At 39.3% G+C, this 19,916-nt stretch overlaps 1 protein-coding gene across 1 annotated transcript in view; it reads left to right on the forward strand.

Annotated features, from left to right (window-relative positions):
- Positions 1-19,916, forward strand: part of GRIK1 (glutamate ionotropic receptor kainate type subunit 1) — a 465,170-nt gene that overhangs the window by 51,906 nt on the left and 393,348 nt on the right. The window lies entirely within an intron of this gene.

Here is a 19,916-nt window from a genome sequence, read left to right on the forward strand (position 1 = left end):
TAATTGTAGGTTTCAAATCTCTCTACCAATTATTCTTCCCTCCGTATAAATAGAAACATCCCTTCGCCCTGCCTGCCTGTGACACTGCTCTAGTAAACATACTTGTTCCAAGACTATATGTTCCCTCCTTTCCTTACCTCCTGGTTTCTCCAAAATCTTGCTTCTGCTTTCAAAACTCATTAAAAGTCACTTCCTCTGGCTGGCTTTTCCAAACTGATACCCTCTGGCTTTGGTATTTCAAATATTTCTATATCTGTTGAGATGTTGCTAATAGAGGAAATCATCTGAAACAAAGATTCCCACACTGTCTAATGGAAACTATGTAAATAGGAGTCTGAGGGAATCCCTCTGAGTCTCAACTCTACCTATTATTATACTTTAGCTTCAGTCTTACTCATCTGTAAAAGGAAAATATTAATAAAAGTGCCACTCCCGTATGTGATTAAAAAAAATTTTACTTATTATTGTTGCTGTTGTAGTTCAGTCGTATCCAACTCTTGAGGGCCCCATGGACTACAGCACGCCAGGCCTCCCTGTCCATCACCAACTCCCAGACTTTACTCAAACTCATGTCCATCATGGTCAGTGATGCCATCCAACCATCTCATCCTCTGTCATCTTCTTCTACTCCCGCTTTCAATCTTTCCCAGCATCAGGGTCTTTTCAAATGAGTCAGTTCTTCTCAACAGGTGGCTAAAATAATGGAGTTTCAGCTTCAGCATCAGTCCTTCCAATGAATATTCAGGACCGATTTCCTCTAGGATAGATTGGTTGGATCTCTTTGCTGTCCAAGGGACTCTCAAGAGTCTTCTCCAACACCACAGTTCAAAAGCATCAATTATTTGGCATTCAGCTTTCTTTATAGTCCAACTCTCACATCCATACATGACTCCTGGAAAAGCCATAGTTTTAACTAGACAGACCTTTGATGGCCAAGTAATATCTCCGCTTTTTAATACACTATCTAGGCTGGTTATAACTTTTCTTCCAAGGAGCAAATATCTTCTAATAGCATGACTGCAGTCACCATCTGCAGTGATTTTGGAGCCCCCCAAAATAAAGTCTGTCACTGTTTCCACTGTTTCCCCATCTATTTGCCATGAAGTGATGGGACCAGATGCCATGATCTTCATTTTCTGAATGTTGAGCTTTAAGCCAACTTTTTCACTCTCCTCTTTCACTTTCGTCAAGAGGCTCTTTATTTATTTCTCACTTTCTGCCATAAGTATGGTGTCATCTGCATATATGAGGTTATTGATATTTCTCCAGGCAGTCTTGATTCCAACTTCTCATTTAACCAGCTCGGCATTTCACAAAATGTACTCTGCAAAGAAGTTAAATATGCAGGGTGACAATATGCAGCCTTGACATACTCCTCTCCCAAAATGTAACCAGTCTGTTGTTCCATTCCAGTTTTAACTCTTGTTTCTTGATCTGTATACAGGTTTCTCAGGAGGTAGGTAAGATGGTCTGATAGTCTCATCTCTTTAAGAATTTTCCAGTTTGTTGTGATCCACACAAAGGTTTTAGCATAATCAGTGAAGCAGAAGTAGATGTTTTTTCTGGAATTCTCTTGCTTTTTCTGTGATCCAATGGATGTTGGTAATTTGATCTCCGGTTCCTCTGCCTTTTCGAAATCCAGCTTGGACATTGGAAAGTTCTTAGTTCACATACTGTTGAAGCCTTCCTTGGAGAATTTTGAGCATATACTTTACTAACATGTGAAATGAGTGCAGTTTGTATGGTAGTTTGAACATTCATTGGCATTGTCTTTCTTTGTCATCGCCATTCTTTGGAACTGGAATGAAATCTGACCTTTTCCAGTCTTGTGACCACTGCTGAATTTTCCAAATTTGCTGGCATATTGAGTGCAAGGAGATCCAACCAGTCCATGCTAAAGGAAATCAGTCCTGAATATTCAGTGGAAGAACTGATGCTGAAGCTGAAACTCCAAACTTTCGGCCACCTGATGCGAAGAGCTGACTCATTGGAAAAGACCCTGATGCTGGGAGGGATTGGGGGCAGGAGGAGGAGGGGACACCAGAGGGTGAGATGGTTGGATGGCATCACGGACTCAATGGACATGGGTTTGGGTGGACTCCAGGAGTTGGTGATGGACAGGGAAGCCTGGTGTGCTGTGGTTCGTGGGATCGCAAAGAGTTGGACACAGCTGAACGACTGAACTGACTGACTGAGTGCAGTACTTTAACACCATCATCTTCAGGATTTAAAACAGCTCAAGTGGAATTTCATCACCCCCACTAGTTTTGTTCATTGTGATACTTCCTAAGGCCCACTTGACTTTGCATTCCAGAAGATCTGGCTCTAGGTGAGTGATCACACCATTGTGGTTATCTGGGTCATGAAGATATAGTTCTTAATATAGTTCTTCTGTGTATTCTTGCCACTTCTTAATATCTTCTGCTTCCATACCATTTCTGTCTTTTATCGAGCCCATCTTTGCATGAAATGTTCCCTTGGTATCTCTAATTTTCTTGAAGAGATCTCTTGTCTTTCCCATTCTGTTGTTTTCCTCTATTTCTTTGGATTGTTCACTCAGGAAGGCTTTCTTATCTCTCCTTGCTATTCTCTGGAACTCTGAATTTAGATGAGTATATCTTTCATTTTCTCCTTTGCTTTTTGCCTCTCTTCTTTTCTCACCTATTCGTAAGGCCTCCTCAGACAACCATTTTGCCTTTTTGCATTTCTTTTTCTTGGGGATGGTTTTGATCACTTCATCTTGTACAATGTCATGAACCTCCATCCAGAGTTCTTCAGGCACTCTTGAATCTATTTGTGACTTCCACTGTATAATTGTAAGGGATTTGATTTAGGTCATACCTGAATTTCCTAGTGGTTTTCCCTACATTCTTCAATTTAAGTCTGAATTTGGCAATAAGGAGTTCATGACTTGAGCCACAGTCGGCTCCCAGTCTTGTTTTTGTTGACTGTACAGAGATTCTCCATCTTTGGCTGCAAAGAATACAATCAGTCTGATATCAGTATTGACCATCTCATGATGTCATGTGCAGAGTCGTCTCTTGTGTTGTTGGAAGAGGGTGTTTTCTATGAGCAGTTCATTCTCTTTTATTTATTAAGCACATGTATTGTGAGTACCTGGGCTTCCCTGGCGGCTCAGTAGTAAAAAAGATCTGCCTGGAGTTCAGTAGCCGCAGAAGAGGGTTTGATCCCTGGGTTGGGAAGATTTCCTGGAGGAGGGTATGGTAGCCCATTCTAGTATTCTTGCTTCGAGAGGAATGGGCTGAAGAGCCTGGCGGGCTACAGTCCATAGGGTCACAGAGTTGGACACGACTGTAGGACTTAGCAAGCGCAGTGAGTACCTCCATGTGCTGACACTACTCTGGAAATAAGGTACTTATTCAGGAATTGATAATACAATCTCTATATATGTGTGTGTGCACGTGCTCACTTCCTCAGTTTTATGCCACTCTTTGCGACCCTGTAGAGTGTAGCCAGCCAGGCTCCTCTGTCCGTGGGATTTTCCAGGCAAGAATACTGGGAAATTCCTATTTCAGGGGGTCTTCCTGACCCAGGTGTAGAACCCACATCTCTAGCATCTCTTGCACTGGCAGGCAGATTCTCTATCACTACAGAATCATAAATATATTTTTATATTTTCCCCATTTCTACATTTTACAATACATGTTTCAATATGAATCCTAGTTTTCAACACTTAGTTCAACAACTTTTCCTAACAGTAGATGAATAATCATCAAATTAAAAAAATCATTTATTTATATTTTCCATTTCAAAAGAAATTGTGAAACCTTTATTTCCCCATGTCTAACCTCCCACACACACTCACCCATCTGAAGCGTGAAGATCAAACAGGTGTTCCAGTGTTTGGACAAGCTCAATGCTTGAAAATTATGCCCAAATCTACTGTTTTATAATAAGAACAGATGGTCACAGATGAGCATCACTTCAGCTATTGATAACATTGAAAGCAAATCTTTATCCCAGAAAGGAGAGAGGGAATTTTTAAGCATAACCATTCTCTAGAGGTAGAAGGCATTGTGAAGACCACATAGGCTATCACCGTGATTATAAAGAATTAAATCAAAATTTTAAAGGATATTGATAAAGTGCTGGGCTGGCTTCCTACTCAGAGTGTAGACCCATTCCCTTTTCCATGTTTGACTCACAAAATGAAATTATTTTATGTACATGTGTTTAAGACTCTTAATGATCCTCAATGTTTAGATTCATACTGAAGACATTCCAATTTTATGAGTGATTTAAGTGCTTGGCATTTTCTTTTTCTTCACAAATGTGATGATTGAAGAGAATAATGGAAGTATCATTTTTATCAAAATGATCCAAAAATGATTAGTTTCATCCTGACAGAACTTATTAATTATTACACAGTCCACTGAGGCATGAACTTTTAGTTAATTTTAGAATTAAATGTCAAGTGAAATGTTATATCAGAAATTTATGTGGATCAGTTTAAGATATTCAGGTCATCAGATACTAATGAATAGCTTCTCAATACAGATAATGCACTTTACAGATGATGCTGGTGTGTGAGCTATAGCTTGGGATAAAATAATAGACCAACTAGTTTCATTTGTATTATTTTTTCTGAACCTTGATTATATAAATGAGCTGTCTTTTTCTCCAGCCTTTTCATGACAATTTATATGGCAAAGGCATCTTATAGTTTTATGTGTTTATAAGTGATTATGAGTATATATGCACATGAATGTGTGTGGTGTGGGGTGATCTTTGTATTGTGTGCCTGCCACTTAGAATCTTAGTTGAGATTGCTGGAGAACCTGAAAACTAAAACCAGTTTGGAAAAACTAGGGTTACTTCCTCTTAGAATACTGATATCTTAATTCAGAAGCATTTCAGAAACATCTCACTTCAAATATACTGGTATCACACAATATGCATCATCATATTTTCTGGATGAAATGCAGATCGACAGCTGTTCTTACACTTACACAGACATCAGGATGTGTGGGCCTGATTTCCACGGGTTGGGGTAGTAATTATTGGCTGGCCCCTTGATTCCTTGAGACTGAGTACTGATGAAGAGAATGCACAGTTAGCTCCAGGCAGAAAACCCCAAAACTTGAAATCTCATTAGAAAGTAAAACTCAAGCTTTAAGGAAGCTTATGGGAAAAATCCTTTAGGAAGTGAGTCAAAGAATGGCTTACTTTACATGGTGATTTCCTGTATTAGGTAATTTCCAAAGGCAATAAACAAGGTTGTCATTCTTATAAGAGAAGTCTACTTTCTATTTTTGGGGAAAGCCAATTTATAGTTAATTGAGAGCATCTCATGTGGCAGGCACTGAGAAAAATAAATATATTTTGTGATTTCTTCAGTCTAATCAGAGAAATAAGGAATACATTAAAATATTTGTGATATTAGAAACTAAAATATAATTTAGACAAGAGGTGTCATGTGACTAATTATCAAAATGCAAATATTAAATTTAAACAAAGACAGAATTACTCTGGCCTAAGAGGTCCAGGTGAAACAGGACTTGTGGTGGTGTTAAAAACAAACAAACAACAACAACAACAAAAAACCTCTAAAAAAAACATAGTTATTTAAAATATATACTGTTATTTTCTATATCTATGACTTACATGTATTATATACTTAACATTGATCTTTTTTTTTCTTTTATTTGGTGATAATTCTGTGTAAGTGCGTTGAGAAATTGCCTAAAACCAGGTCCTCAAAAATATACAGTAGATTAGTCTTTGAAAGTGAAAAGTGAAAGTGAAGTCTCTCAGCCATGTCCAACACTTTGCGACCCCGTGGACTGTAGCCCACCAAGCTTCTCTGTCCATGGATTCTCCAGGCAAGAGTACTGGAGTGGGTTGCCATTGCCTTCTCCAGGGGATCTTCCCGACCCAGGGATCGAACCCAGGTCTCCTGCATTGCGCGGCAGATGCTTTAACCTCTGAGCCACCAGGGAAGCAATTAGTCTTTAAAGTCTCCTCTATTTGTTCTTTGATGAAAAAAACTAATTTAAATTGGGGAAACGGTAACAGCACAAGCCATGGAAAATTAGAGAAGGCCTCTAAAACCGGGCATGATTCTCCTTACTTAGTAATAATTTAGATCATGTATGTTACATAATTTTATTGAATGAATATAATATAGAGAGAGCATAATGTCATCTGATAGCCTCCTGGGCTATCTAATATATAGCAGGACATTTGCCGGAATAGGGGGAAAGGAAGCAGAGGAGGAAGGGATGGGGCAACAGGAACAAAAGGAAAAGCAAAAGTTTCAGAAATTAGGAAATTCCTATGGAAGAAGGAAGATTTTGCTTATGATTTTGCATTTATCCTAATCAGAGTAGAACTAAACACTCACACTTAATTTAGATATTAATATTCTCTCTATAATTTAAGAAAATAAGTGTAACTATCTCTTCTACCCTTTTTAAGTCAAAAATGCACATAAGCTATATAACAGATCATTTCCAGCAGGCTATCAGATGACATTATGCTCTATAAATCTCATATTCATTCAACAAAATTATGTAACATACATAATCTAAGTTATTACCAAATGAGGGGAATCATACCCTAGTTTAGAGGCTTCCTCTGATTTCCCATGGCTTGTGCTGTTACCTTTTCCCCAATTTAAATTAGCTTGTTTCATCAAAGGATAAATAGAAGTGAAGTGGTGCTGGGAAAACTGGTCAACCACTTGTAAAAGAATGAAACCAGAACACTTTCTAACACCATACACAAAAATAAACTCAAAATGGATTAAAGATCTAAATGCAAAACTGGAAACTATAAAACTCCTAGAGGAGAACATAGGCAAAACACTCTCTGACATAAATCACAGCAGGATCCTTTATGACCCACCTCCCAGAATACTGGAAATAAAAGCAAAAATAAACAAATGGGACCTAATTAAACTTAAAAGCTTCTGCACAACAAAGGAAACTATAAGCAAGGTGAAAAGACAGCCTTCAGAATGGGAGAAAATAATAGCAAATGAAGCAACTGACAAACAACTTATCTCAAAAATATACAAGCAACCCCTGTGGCTCAATTCCAGAAAAATAAATGACCCAATCAAAAAATGGGCCAAAGAACTCAACAGACATTTCTCCAAAGGAGACATACAGATGGCTAACAAACACATGAAAAGATGCTCAACATCACTCATTATCAGAGAAATGCAAATCAAGACCACAATGAGGTACCATTTCACGCCAGTCAGAATGGCTGTGATCCAAAACTCTACAAGCAATAAATGCTGGAGAGGGTGTGGAGAAAAGGGAACCCTCTTACACTGTTGGTGGGAATGCAAACTAGTACAGCCACTATGGAGAATAGTGTGGAGATTCCTTAAAAAAAACTGGAAATAGAACTGCCTTATGACCCAGCAATCCCACTGCTGGGCATACACACTGAGGAAACCAGAATTGAAAGAGACACATGTACCCCAATGTTCATTGCAGCACTGTTTATAATAGCCAGGACATGGAAGCAACCTAGATGTCCATCAGCAAATGAATGGATAAGAAAGCTGTGGTACATATACACAATGGAGTATTACTCAGCCATTAAAAAGAATATATTTGAATCAGTTCTAATGAGGTGGATGAAACTGGAGCCTATTATACAGAGTGAAGTAAGCCAGAAAGAAAAACACCAATACAGTATACTAAAGTATATATATGGAATTTAGAAAGATGGTAACAATAACCCTGTATGCGAGACAGCAAAAGAGACACAGATGTATAGAACAGTCTTTTGGACTCTGTGGGAGAGGGAGAGGTTGGGGTGATTTGGGAGAATGGCATTGAAACGTGTATAATATCATATATGAAACGAATTGCCAGTCCAGGTTCGATGCAGGATATAGGATGCTTGGGGCTGGTGCACTGGGATGACCCAGAGGGATGGTACGGGGAGGGAGGTGAGAGGGGGGGTCAGGATGGGGAACACGTGTATACCTGTGGTGGATTCATATTGATGTATGGCAAAACCAATACAATGTTGTAAAGTAATTAGCCTACAATTAAAAGAAATAAATTTATATTAAAAAAATAAAATGAGGAAAGAAAAAAATATTTCAAAGAAAAAAATCACTCTTCTTGTATCATAACATTTCCACATTTTATGACCATATCCATGCATATTTATTCAGTTTAGTCATCATCTAAAGTTTATTTTGTGTTGTGTGGTCCAAAAGTTTTAATATATTTTTAAAGAATCAGTCTACTTTTGATTCAAGTAAGATTTTAGAAGTCGAGTTGCCACATGCTAAGAGATCCATGCACAGATTTTTGTCCTTGAGAAGTCAATTTTCTCAGAGCTATTTTGAGAAGCAGAAACTTTAGCTGATTCTGGACACTTTTGTGAGACCTCAAGATACAGTTATAAAAATTATGATGGGTTCATTTAAGTCACCATGTGTAAAAAGGGAAGCCTCTATGATGGAAGATGAGATAACCACCTGTTCTTCAAAGGATATCAAAAAATACACTCTTTTTATCTAACACACCACCGCCGTGGTGACCAGATGGTAGTTGTCTTTGGTGAGTACAAATCTGCAGCCTGAGACCTGCTTCATTGTGCTTGCAAGTGTATAAAAAGGTCTCCAGGCTCTTCAGTGTCACACATCAGCTGTCCGGCCTGTTAGTGGATTGAAGAATACTTTTGGTATTTCTCAGCTGCTGGGCCACGCTTTCTTGGAAAAAAAGGGACTAGTCTGTAATACACCTGTAAAAAGGGAAGGGATATTAAATGAAGACGAAGAGAGAAGGCTCCTTATTGATATGCTCCTGTTTTTTGAGGCACCTCACTTTCCACCGTAGTTCACCTGACGGTCCTAGTTTCCACCCCAGCCCCACTCTCCTCGTCTCCTGCACACAGAAGCCCAATTTTGTCCAGCAAAGCACTGTACCTAGCTCTAGAGAGATAGTCATGTCCCCAGTCTTGCATATGGTATAATTCTGCACAGTGAAGAGTAAGCAAATATTCTCTGGGAATTTCTTCCACCATACCCACCCCCCCCCCCACACACACACACACACACACTTCCTGCCACAAACATGAAGGTGATATCTGGAGTATAAGAGAAAATGTGAATGTGTTGAGGAAGAAAGAGGGAATGATAATAAGAACATGGTCCTAGGCTGGCATTAGTGAGCAGTTAAGGTGTCAGGCAAGCAACCCTTTATCTCTAATTTCCTTGTTATATGAAAAAAATTACCCCCAATTAGTTTTTAAACCATAGTTGGTTATGTATTTTGTTATTGATAGCCTAGCATCCCTGGAGGGGGACATGGCAACCCACTCCAGGATTCTTGCCTGGAGAATCCCCATGGACAGAGAAGCCTGGTGGGCTACAGTCCATGGGGTCACAAAGAGTCAGACGTGACTGACTGACTAAGCACAGCAACAGCGCAGCTCTAAATGGTCCCTTTGGGTATGGTCGGAAAAGCTATGCTTATTTGATTATTTAATATCTTGACTTATCAATGTCTAAAGTCCCTGGGTGAATACTTAAGGAAAGTGAAGACTTGAATGAGATCCTTCAAGAAGTTGAATACCTGTTCTAGATACCTAAAAATAAATGGAATATGGGAGTCATAGATATGTGCACAACTTAGATTACCAAATTAGAACTTCCAAGTGCCCAGAATCTTCCCCAGAAGTAAATTAGTGACATTCATTTCTTGGGAAATAAATTGAAAAATACCTGAAATTTTCTGGAAGAAACAGTAAATGTAGTGAAAGTGATGGCTCTGTGATTTAAAAACTCATTATTCTCTGACTCTTTCAGTGTCATGAAAGAGTTAATGTAACCTTCCAAGTTGTCCAATTTAAAATCAAAGCATTTTTGATTATTGGGCCAGAAAAATCTTTCTCAATATCTGGAAAAACACCATACAATTAGCATAAGTTCACATGCCTATGGTGAAAAACAGTAAATGAGAAGAAAGACTCAAGGAATTTTAATGAACTCTGCCTTAATCATAGCCTGAAAGAAATGTAATAAAGTATTTCTCTTTAACATTCATTTGAAGTTTTCCTTCCCCTAACTAACCGTTCCAGTTAAACCTATGTTCAGATACACACACCACTCTTTGAAATAGGCTTTGTTATCATTTATCTCGTAACTCACAGTTCTTTCTCTTTGTTTCTGAGTATACACGCACATATAAAGATTTATGTTTATGCATACACTCCTATATTTGGCTGTCAACCTTGCTTAGAGGTCTGTTAACCTGGTGATAAGGGAGGATGTGATAAGGCAGAAAAAAAGGTAGAAAGGACCCATTGTAAATGGGAAATGGAAGCGAAAAAAGGAGACATTCTAAGTATTTGAATTTCCCCTTGAAATTGTGATGTACAAAAAGGATGTATTTTTAGGACTAAGTTGTAGCCTCTAAGGGGTTTTGCATTCAATAGAAAAAAATTGTCTGCCCAACTCCTCCATCTTTATAATATGTTGGAATGCTTCTTTTCCTTACTGGACTCCCACTGCCAAGCTCTGCATTGAATACACTGAAGTATTCAGCTGAATCTATATCCCCCAAAGTTCCAGTGTTGGTTTCCATGGCAAATATGTGCAAATACACAGAACAAAATCAACCCAAGAAAGAGGTGAAGGGGGTGAGGTTAAAAGAGAATGGACCTTTTATTTTTATCTCTAAATAAAAGCAAAATACATTTAATTATGACCACTTAGAACTTGCAAGCATTTCCTATTTGAATTAAAGTTTTGTTCGGCTAATCTCATGTTGCAATTAACATTAAAAAAAATTGCGTCTGGCATGCGTATGCCTCCTCTCATTAGGGAAAAATTGCATTGTTTACTGAGTGTTACCAGGTCAGTCTGAAAATGTGGCAATAGCACACTGTAAGTCTATAGGAAGAGTGTTTCATAAAAGGAACATTTTAACATCAAATAGGCCATGGGGGATTCACACATTGATCTCCTGATGCTTCCTCTGATTTAGTTAAGATGGCTAGACTAACAATGGTTCTAATGGGAAAGATAAAGAAGACCAAATGGTGGAGAGGTAGCAATTTAAAGGTTTAATTCAGGTTTTCCTGTTTATATCAGTTATAAATTTAGATAATTGGTGGTGTTCAAAATGATAAAGGTTTTGAATGCTCTTGATAGATTATGGCCATTCATTTACTTCTTAGTTTAATGCTTAGCATGAGATAGCACAGTAGTGCTCCCTGTCAAAGAGAGGTTACTGATATGAGTTCATTGACAGCAGACCAGCTCAGTACCTACATATGTTCATGTATTCCCTGATGTCAAGTCGAAAATGTGGCTTTCACCCTATCTTTTCAGAGACATCTCCTTTGTAGCCGGTTTTATCAAAGTACTTTTTCACTGAAACTCTAAATGGAAAAACAGGTATTGCATCTCATCTAGGACTAAATTCTATCCCTCTGCACCCCCAACTCCAATTCTATATCACAAGATTTTTCAGATCTCTAGAAAGACATTTTTTTTTTTTTTAATGTAAGAGAAAAAAAAAAAAAAAAACCCATCTGAGTTCCACCTGGAGTAACTATAGCTTGACTGGTGGTGTGGTATAGGGAAAAAACATGTAATATGCCTGTGTTTAGTTGGAATTCAGGTAGCAAAAGCTCAGAACAAAAAGCTGAAGCCTCTGTTTAAACCACACAAGGCCTGTTGCCCTGACAGGCATTTCTGGCATAGATGTTGGGTTCCCTGAAACTAAATCTATGCTCAAAACCCGGAAAAGAGAGATTTTTCCAGGAATGGAAAATGATAATGGAACTATTCAGTTGATATTACTCTTTTTTATGGAATAGTTTTGAGGAATAGTGATGCCAAATGAACCAGGGTCTTCCTGTGATTAGAGGCTTTTTCTGGATAGCTCTGTGGACGAGACCTAGGTGTTGAGTAAAGTTTCCCTTCCAGCAATCAGTAAGCATAACTTCATGGATGTAGCAGTGGGTAATGGTGAAAAGCAAGTAGTTTAATGGTGAAAAGCAAGTGATAGTGAGTAAAATTCTAAATCTCAGTGGTCTCGTATTTAAGATGGGGATAGTTACTTGCTTTCCTTCCCTTAACTAATTGCTCCAGCTACAACTGCACTTGGTACATACATGTATTTTTGAAGTAGGTTTTTTATCTTTTATCTCATAACTTGCATACATGGTGGTTTAATTGCTAAGTCGTGTCTGACTCTTGCAACCCCGTGGACTGGAGCCCACCAGGCTTCTCTTCGTGGGATTTACCAGGCAAGAATACTGGAGTAGGTTGCTATTTCCTTCTCCAGGGGATATTCCTGACCCAGTGATTGAATCCATGTTTCCTGTGTCTCCTGCATTGTAGGCAGAGCCATCAGGGAAGCCCCGTACTTGCATACTACCTAACATTCAATATGTTTGTTCATAGTTATTGTTACTAATGCACATGGCTCAGAACTCCCTAATGATTGGCTCAGTTCAGTTCAGTCACTCAGTCGTGTCTAACTCTTTGCAGGCTCATGGACTGCAGCATGCCAGGCTTTCCCGTCCATCACCAACTCCCACAGCTTGCGCACACTCGTGTCCATTGAGTCGGTGATGCCATCCAACCATCTCATCTTCTGTCATCTGCTTCTCCTCCTGCTTTCATTCTTTCCTAGCATCAGGTCTTTTCTAATGAGTCAGCTCTTCACATCAGGTGGCCAAAGTATTGGCGTTTCAGCTTTAGCTCAGGAGTTTGCAAAGTTTATTTGGTAGATTTGAAAAAAAAAAAAAAAAAATGAGCCCTGCTCTCCCATTTTCTCATCTAGTAGGTCATCATCAGAATAGTCACCAAGCAATTACCTCTTTGAATATCATCAATTTCCCTCTTGCTTCTCTCACTGCAAAAATAAGAATTTGGGGCAGAGGATGGGATGGGGGGTGATGAAAACTAGCCTCTAAAATGGAAAAAATATATATACCCAAGATATTCTGCTTCTCTACCAAATTAAGAGAAATGCTAAATGGTTTAAGTAGAAATTTCTTAATCCAAAAACTTACAATAGGATAGTAACATAAGATTTGTTTTAAGAGATGTCCTGGAAAGAACAGGCTTGTAATGAACAAACTCTTAGGTTTAGAAGATGACATCACAATTGGAATATGGCTTTGATTGAAACCATACGTTTTTGAAAATTCATCCCATCTGTCTGTTCAATTTTTATTGTAAATAATGTGTTTTATTCATAGAAGCTTATAGAGCAGTGACATGGACAGATAATAGAAGCATAATGCAAATAAAAATTCCTTTTTAATAGTAGACAATGTGCTTCCCTGTCTGAAATGGAGGAGCATCTGGGAGTCAATAAGAATCTGATTTCTTATCAATAGATTTCATAATGCATTCCCTGTTTTAGGAAAAGTCAGGCCTGAAGAAAGCTGTGAAAGCCTGTAGGGGTTGTTCTGATTGATTTGGGTTTAAATATTTCCTTTGTAATTATTCTATGGTTTCCTTAGCATTCACTGCAGAACATAGCTAGGCTAAGTTGAGAGACTTTGAAACGTGTCTGTACCGACCTACTTGTAATGAGGAAGGAGGAAAAGTGTGCTTTAGGAATAAATACACAAATATTAAAAAATGTTTAAATTATTGTGAACCAATCTTTCTAGTTCCATTCGGTATGTCATAGGATTACACTCTGATTTCTTAATAATGTTAAACCTACTTAAGCTAATACCTTCCTGGGTATCTTGGGAGTATCTAAACAAGATCAGGATTTAGACAGTCAAAAGAGTTTTCATGTTTTGTTTTTATATTTTCCACTTGGCAGAATAAGTGCACTGCTTGACTTTGTGGTAAATCTGAGACCTTGGAGGCTAGTGTTAAGAACCCTGCTTTGTTAGTTATGAATTTCTTTCCTGAAACAACCATTAGTCGATGCATTGCTGAGTAACCTAATGAAGTAAAGCCACTGCAAGTTTATCTGCTTGAGAATTCTTTATTTGCTAAAGGTCGAATGTGAAGCTATTATTTTTACTTGACTCACTAGACTTCTATTTCATTTATTAAGTTTAGACTGCTTCATGGAACCTTGGGAGTTATATGAGGTGAATTTAAAAGGTTGCTGAAAGGTAAGTAGAACCACATTCAGAATATACAAACATATTTTTCCCTCCTCCTCCATATTTGAAAACCATTAAATGAATCAAGCTACTGCTCATATATATTAAATATTGCTTCTGTGTGGGCATTACATTTTTAAATTAGTATTGAACTGAGTCCCTCATGTACTCAGCCGCTCAGTCATGTCCAACTCTTTGCAACCCCATGAACTATAGCCCACCAGTTTCTTCTGTCCATGAAAATTTCTAGGCAAGAATACTGGAGTGGGTTGCCATTTACTACTTCAGGGCATCTTCCTAACCCAGGGAGCCAACCCATGTGTCTTGCATCTCCTGCATTGGCTGGCAGATTCGTTACCACTGAGCCACTAGGAAAGCCCTGAATTACTAACAACAGACAAGTAGTCATTTAATAAGCCCGGCACCACGTCTGAGTCAAAAGAACATGACTGAGGGTAAGAACACATCTTGGCCTTGAAGGACCTTGGGAGCCAGTTGAGTAGAAAAAAAAATAGCACACACGAAATATATAGACATCAACAAAGTGTAGCAAATTATGTCATTGGTTATCAGTATAAAAATGGATAAGAAAAAGAAATAACTCTATATAAATTGCATTAGATAGAAAATAACTTCATGGAGAGGGCAACTTTTAGTTAAGTTATAAAGAATAAATAAGAATTTTATTGGCAGAGAAATGGAAAGAAATCTTTTAAGGTTCATTCAATTGTTGTTGTTGTTGTTCATTCCCTAAGTTGTGTCCAACTCTCTGCAAGTCCATCCATGGACTGCAGCATGCCAGGCTTCCCTGACTTTCAACATCTCCTGGAGTTTGCTCAAATTCATGTACATTGAGTCATTCAGTTACTCTTGCATGTTTATCTAGTACCTATAACTTTCCAGGGAATATGCATGTAAGATAGTTATCTGTCCTCAAGGAGCCTCATTTTTGTTCTGTGAATATGATAAGCTCTCTCCCTTTATAAGATTTTTACACATGCTTCCTTACCTACATGTTTCAATTGTCACTGCTTAGAAAATCACCCCAGTACTCAAGCAAATAAGCTTAAACAAACAAACAAATGTATTCATTCTCTCCCTGACTCTACGTGTTTGAGTTCACCTGGGTGCTTTCGCTTCATATAGTACTGTTGACTGTAGTCATCCGACAGCTTAAAGGGGCTGGAACCTCACATGGCTGGTGGTTGGTGCTGGCTGTCATCTGGGAGCTTACCTGAGGCTGTCGACTACAATACCTCAGTTCTCCTCACGTTAGTCACTCTGTGTGGCTTGGACTCCTCAAAGAATACGAGTTGGGTCTAAGAGGGACTGTTCCAGCTCGTGAAAAAGGAAGCTGCGGATCCCTATGGACCAACCTCAGAAGCCCCACAGGGTCATCCACCGGATTCTACCAATCAAAGTAAATCACAGGCTAAACTAAAAGCTAGAGAAGTGAAGTGAAGTGAAAGTTGCTCAGTCGTGTCTGACTCTTTGTGAGCCCATGGACTATACAGTCCTTGGAGTCCTCCAGGCCAGAATACTGGAGCAGGTAGCCTTTTCCTTCTCCAGGGGATCTTCCCAACCCAGGGATTGAACCCAGGTCTCCCACATTGTAGGCAGATTCTTTACCAGCTGAGCCAGAAGGGAAGCCCAAGAATACTTGGGTGGGTAGCCTTTCCCTTCTCCAGAGGATCTTCTCAACCCAGGGATTGAACCCAAATCTCTTGCATTGCAGGCAGATTCTTTACCAGCTGAGCTATGACGGAAGCCCAAAAGCTAGAGAAAGGAGAGGCAATTTGTGGCCATCTGTAGTCCATCTCATAGCCTAAAGTGGTTTGTCGGTGGCTCTTCACATAGCCGGCCTCTTCATCGTATAAATGCTGTCTCCTGAAAATACTTACCTTTCCACTCTATATATCCTCTCCTCCTCCTCATTAAATATATACTCTATTCTACCACCCTGCTCATTTTTTTCATTGTTCATAACACATTGTGCTGTGTTATGATAATGTCTGTGTTTTCTGAAGTTATGCATAATGGGAATCTTGTCTTGATCACTCTATATTTAAATCTAAAAATAACACTCAGCACACAGTAGTGTGTACTTACAAAATGTATAAGCATATGTTGTGAGACACAGATAAGAATAAGGCCAATGCTAATATGGCCTCTTTCAATTTACAAAATATCATTAGGAATAGTAATTATAGATTTTCATCCTGTTCTGTGGATAGAAGTGAAAGGGCAATCGATTCAGATCAAACAATGAGAATAACCATTTGACTTGGGCCCTTCATGGCTTGAGTGATGCTTTGATGGTCATAAGGACATGTCAGATGTCCTCACAATTTGAGTAAGGGATGGGAAAACCTGTAGTAAACTTATTCCTATGGGGGACAAGCGCATGTCTAGGCATTAGTTTATGGAGAGAGTTTATAGATGGAATGATGTGATGATAGAAACGCATCATTCTTTTGGAGTCTTCCTCATCATGGGCTTCTCCTCTCAGGATTCAGACTACAAATTAGAATGTCACTGTGAGAGCATTGAATTGGAAAGGAGACGTCACAAGCAGTTCTTACCCAGTGACCTTTCTCTACTCTGCATCCTTCTCAATTAAGAAATAGTTCTAACACTAAAACATTTCTTCAGTGACAGAGGCGAAGGGTGATGAACAAACAAGAAAGTAGCCAATGAAGGCTGTGATGTTAGTGGATGCTGGGATAAACATTAAGGGTGGGCTGAAAGTTAAAGTGTTATTTGCTCAGTCGTGTCTGACTCTTTGTGACCGCATGGACTATAGCCCGCCAGGCTCCTCTGTCCATGGGATTCTCCAGATAAGAATATTGGAGTGGGTTGCCATTCCCTTCTCCAGGGGATCTTCCTGGCAGATTCTTTACCATCTGAGAGCCCAAAAAGTACCTGGGAATAATACAGTAGTCACCAGGAAACTATGGAATTAGTTGAGTGTGAAGGACAGAAATGAAACCAAGAAGGTGAAATTCATACCAAGTTTGTATGGCAGTCAACCTAGTCTTTTAAATATATTTTACAATATATCTTCCAAAGCTTTATCATACATGAGATAATTTCACCCTTTTCCAAACGATAAAACTACCTAAATGTCCCATCTCTTGCTAAATAATGTAGAAGTGGCTATTAGACTCTCTCTTATTTCATTATATATTGTTACTATTGTTTATTTTAATCTCTAGTGGCTTTCCCTAAACACCCTTACCCCAACCATCTGTTATCTTTTCTATTCTATGAATCATATGACACCAGGAACTAAGTTTTATTAATTTTTGAATTCCCACCATCCCCTCTGTTGTGTGTGACTTATCATGCGGGCTCAATAATGAGTGGAAGAACTAAATATGTGAATGGTGGTGCAAAGAACATGCAAAATGTACCACCAATTGAAGAATATAGGGTTTTTTCCTGAATAAAAAATTACAAGGAAACACTTTATTACCAAAGCCAGTAAACATGTATAGTCCTTTATATCAAGGAGTAAGTTCAACTCATTTAAGGGGATCAAGTTCCCAATCTAGCCAAAGGAGTCTTGATAGACAAGAAAGAGAAAGGGACAGGAATCGGGTAATCCTGATTTTCATTTCAGTTTCACCTCTTGTTAATGAGGGAATCTTCTACATGTGCCTTAACCTCTCTAAACATTGGTTTTCTAGGCTACAAAATGAGGAATCCTGGTAATTGTAAACACAATTTTGTGTGTAAATATTTCCAACAAAGTCCCAGATGCATACCTTCAGCTCAGTTCAGTTCAGTCGCTCAGTCGTGTCCAACTCTGCGATCCCATGAATCGCACGCAGCACGCCAGGCCTCCCTGTCCATCACCAACTCCCGGAGTTCACTCAGACTCACATCCATCGAGTCCGTGATGCCATCCAGCCATCTCATCCTCTGTCATCCCCTTCTCCTCCTGCCCCCAATCTCTCCCAGCATCAGACTTTTCCAATGAGTCGACTCTTCGCATGAGGTGTCCAAAGTACTGGAGCTTCAGCTTCAGCATCATTCCTTCCAAAGAAATCCCAGGGTTGATCTCCTTCAGAAAGGACTGGTTGGATCTCCTTGCAGTCCAAGGGACCCTCAAGAGTCTTCTCCAACACCACAGTTCAAACGCATCAATTCTTCGGCCCTCAGCCTTCTTCACAGTCCAACTCTCACATCCTTACATGACCACAGGAAAAACCATAGCCTTGACTAGACGGACCTTAGTCAGCAAAGTAATGTCTCTGCTTTTGAATATGCATACCTTAGATGAAGTTAACTCACATGTGGAACAAGACTCTCAACCATTGTGTGGTCTGGAGCAAGCCCCCCAGAGTCTGTGTTCCTTAATTCTTCCTTTGAAAACTGAGAATCTTCAGATTCCAGTTTTTACTGTCTTTTACCAACTCTGCCTTGTGGTTGAATTCAAATACCATTTTTAATACAATTAACTTTGCCCCCTTCAGTTCAGTTCAGTCACTCAGTCATGTCCAACTCTTTGCAACTCTGTGGACTGCAGCACGCCAGGCCTCCCTGTCCATCACCAACTCCCAGAGCTTACTCAAACTCATGTCCATTGAGTTGGTGATTTCATCCAGCCATCTCATCCTCTGTCGTCCCCTTCTCCTCCCTCCTTCAGTCTTTCCCAGCATCAGGAAATGATGCTTTCAAAGGAGTCAGTTCTTCACATCAGGTGGCCAAAGGATTGGAGTTTGAGCTTCAGCATCAGTCCTTCCAATGAACATTCAGGACTGATTTCCTTTAGGATGGACTGGTCGGATCCCCTTGCAGTCCAAGGGACTCTCAAGAGTCTTCTCCAACACCACAGCTCAAAAGCATCAATTCAGCTTTTTTTATAGTCCAACTCTCACATCCATACATGACTACTGGAAAAACCATAGCTTTGACGAGACAGACCTTTGTTGGCAAAGTAATGTCTCTGCTTTTTAATATGGTGTCTAGGTTGGTCATAACTTTTCTTCCAAGGAGGAAGCACCTTTTAATTTCATGGCTGCAGTCGCCATCTGCAGTGATTTTGGAGCCCAAAAAATAAAGTCTGTCACTGTTTCCATTGTTTCCCCATCTATTTGCCGTGAAGTGATGGGACCAGATGCCATAATCTTAGTTTTCTGAATGTTGAGTTCTAAGCAATCATTTTCACCTTTTTCACTTTCATCAAGAGAAAATAAATATACACCCCATAGTATTTCAGGATCAGAAGGAAGGTATCTAGTACTCAGATAGGGCAAATAGATTGGGCATTAATGATGGCTAATCAGGCAAAGAATCCGCATGTCAATGCAGGAGACTTAGGAGATGCGGGTTCAATCCCTGGGCCAGGAACCTAGTAACTATAAAAAAAAGGAGGAAGAAAATGGCAACCCACTCCAGCATCCTCATGGACAGAGGAGCCTGGAGAGCTACAGTCCATGGGGTCGCAGAGAGTCGGGCAGGACTGAGCAACCAAGCACACCCAACAAGAAGGAGAAGCACAGCAAAGCCATTATAAAGGGGAGAACACTGGCAAAAGGTACAGATAGCTCAGAGTACTTTAAATCATTTTAATCCACATCCATTTTTTAAACACATTGATATTTACAGTGTGTCAGAATCTCTGCTGGGTTATAAAGCAAATCCAGGCTTAGATTTGTCTATAGCAATTCAGTCTTGAGATAGTTGTCAACCTGGGTGATTTTCAAAACAAATCACATTGGTGCTGCCCAGTGGCCCTGATCCAGGATGCTACCAACCCCCGAAACTTTGACCTGTTACCTAACCTTTCTGAACTGCCATTTGCTCATTTGCAAAAAAATGGTGGT

The sequence above is a fragment of the Budorcas taxicolor genome, chromosome 1, assembly GCF_023091745.1.
Source record: "Budorcas taxicolor isolate Tak-1 chromosome 1, Takin1.1, whole genome shotgun sequence".
Lineage (NCBI taxonomy): Eukaryota > Metazoa > Chordata > Mammalia > Artiodactyla > Bovidae > Budorcas > Budorcas taxicolor.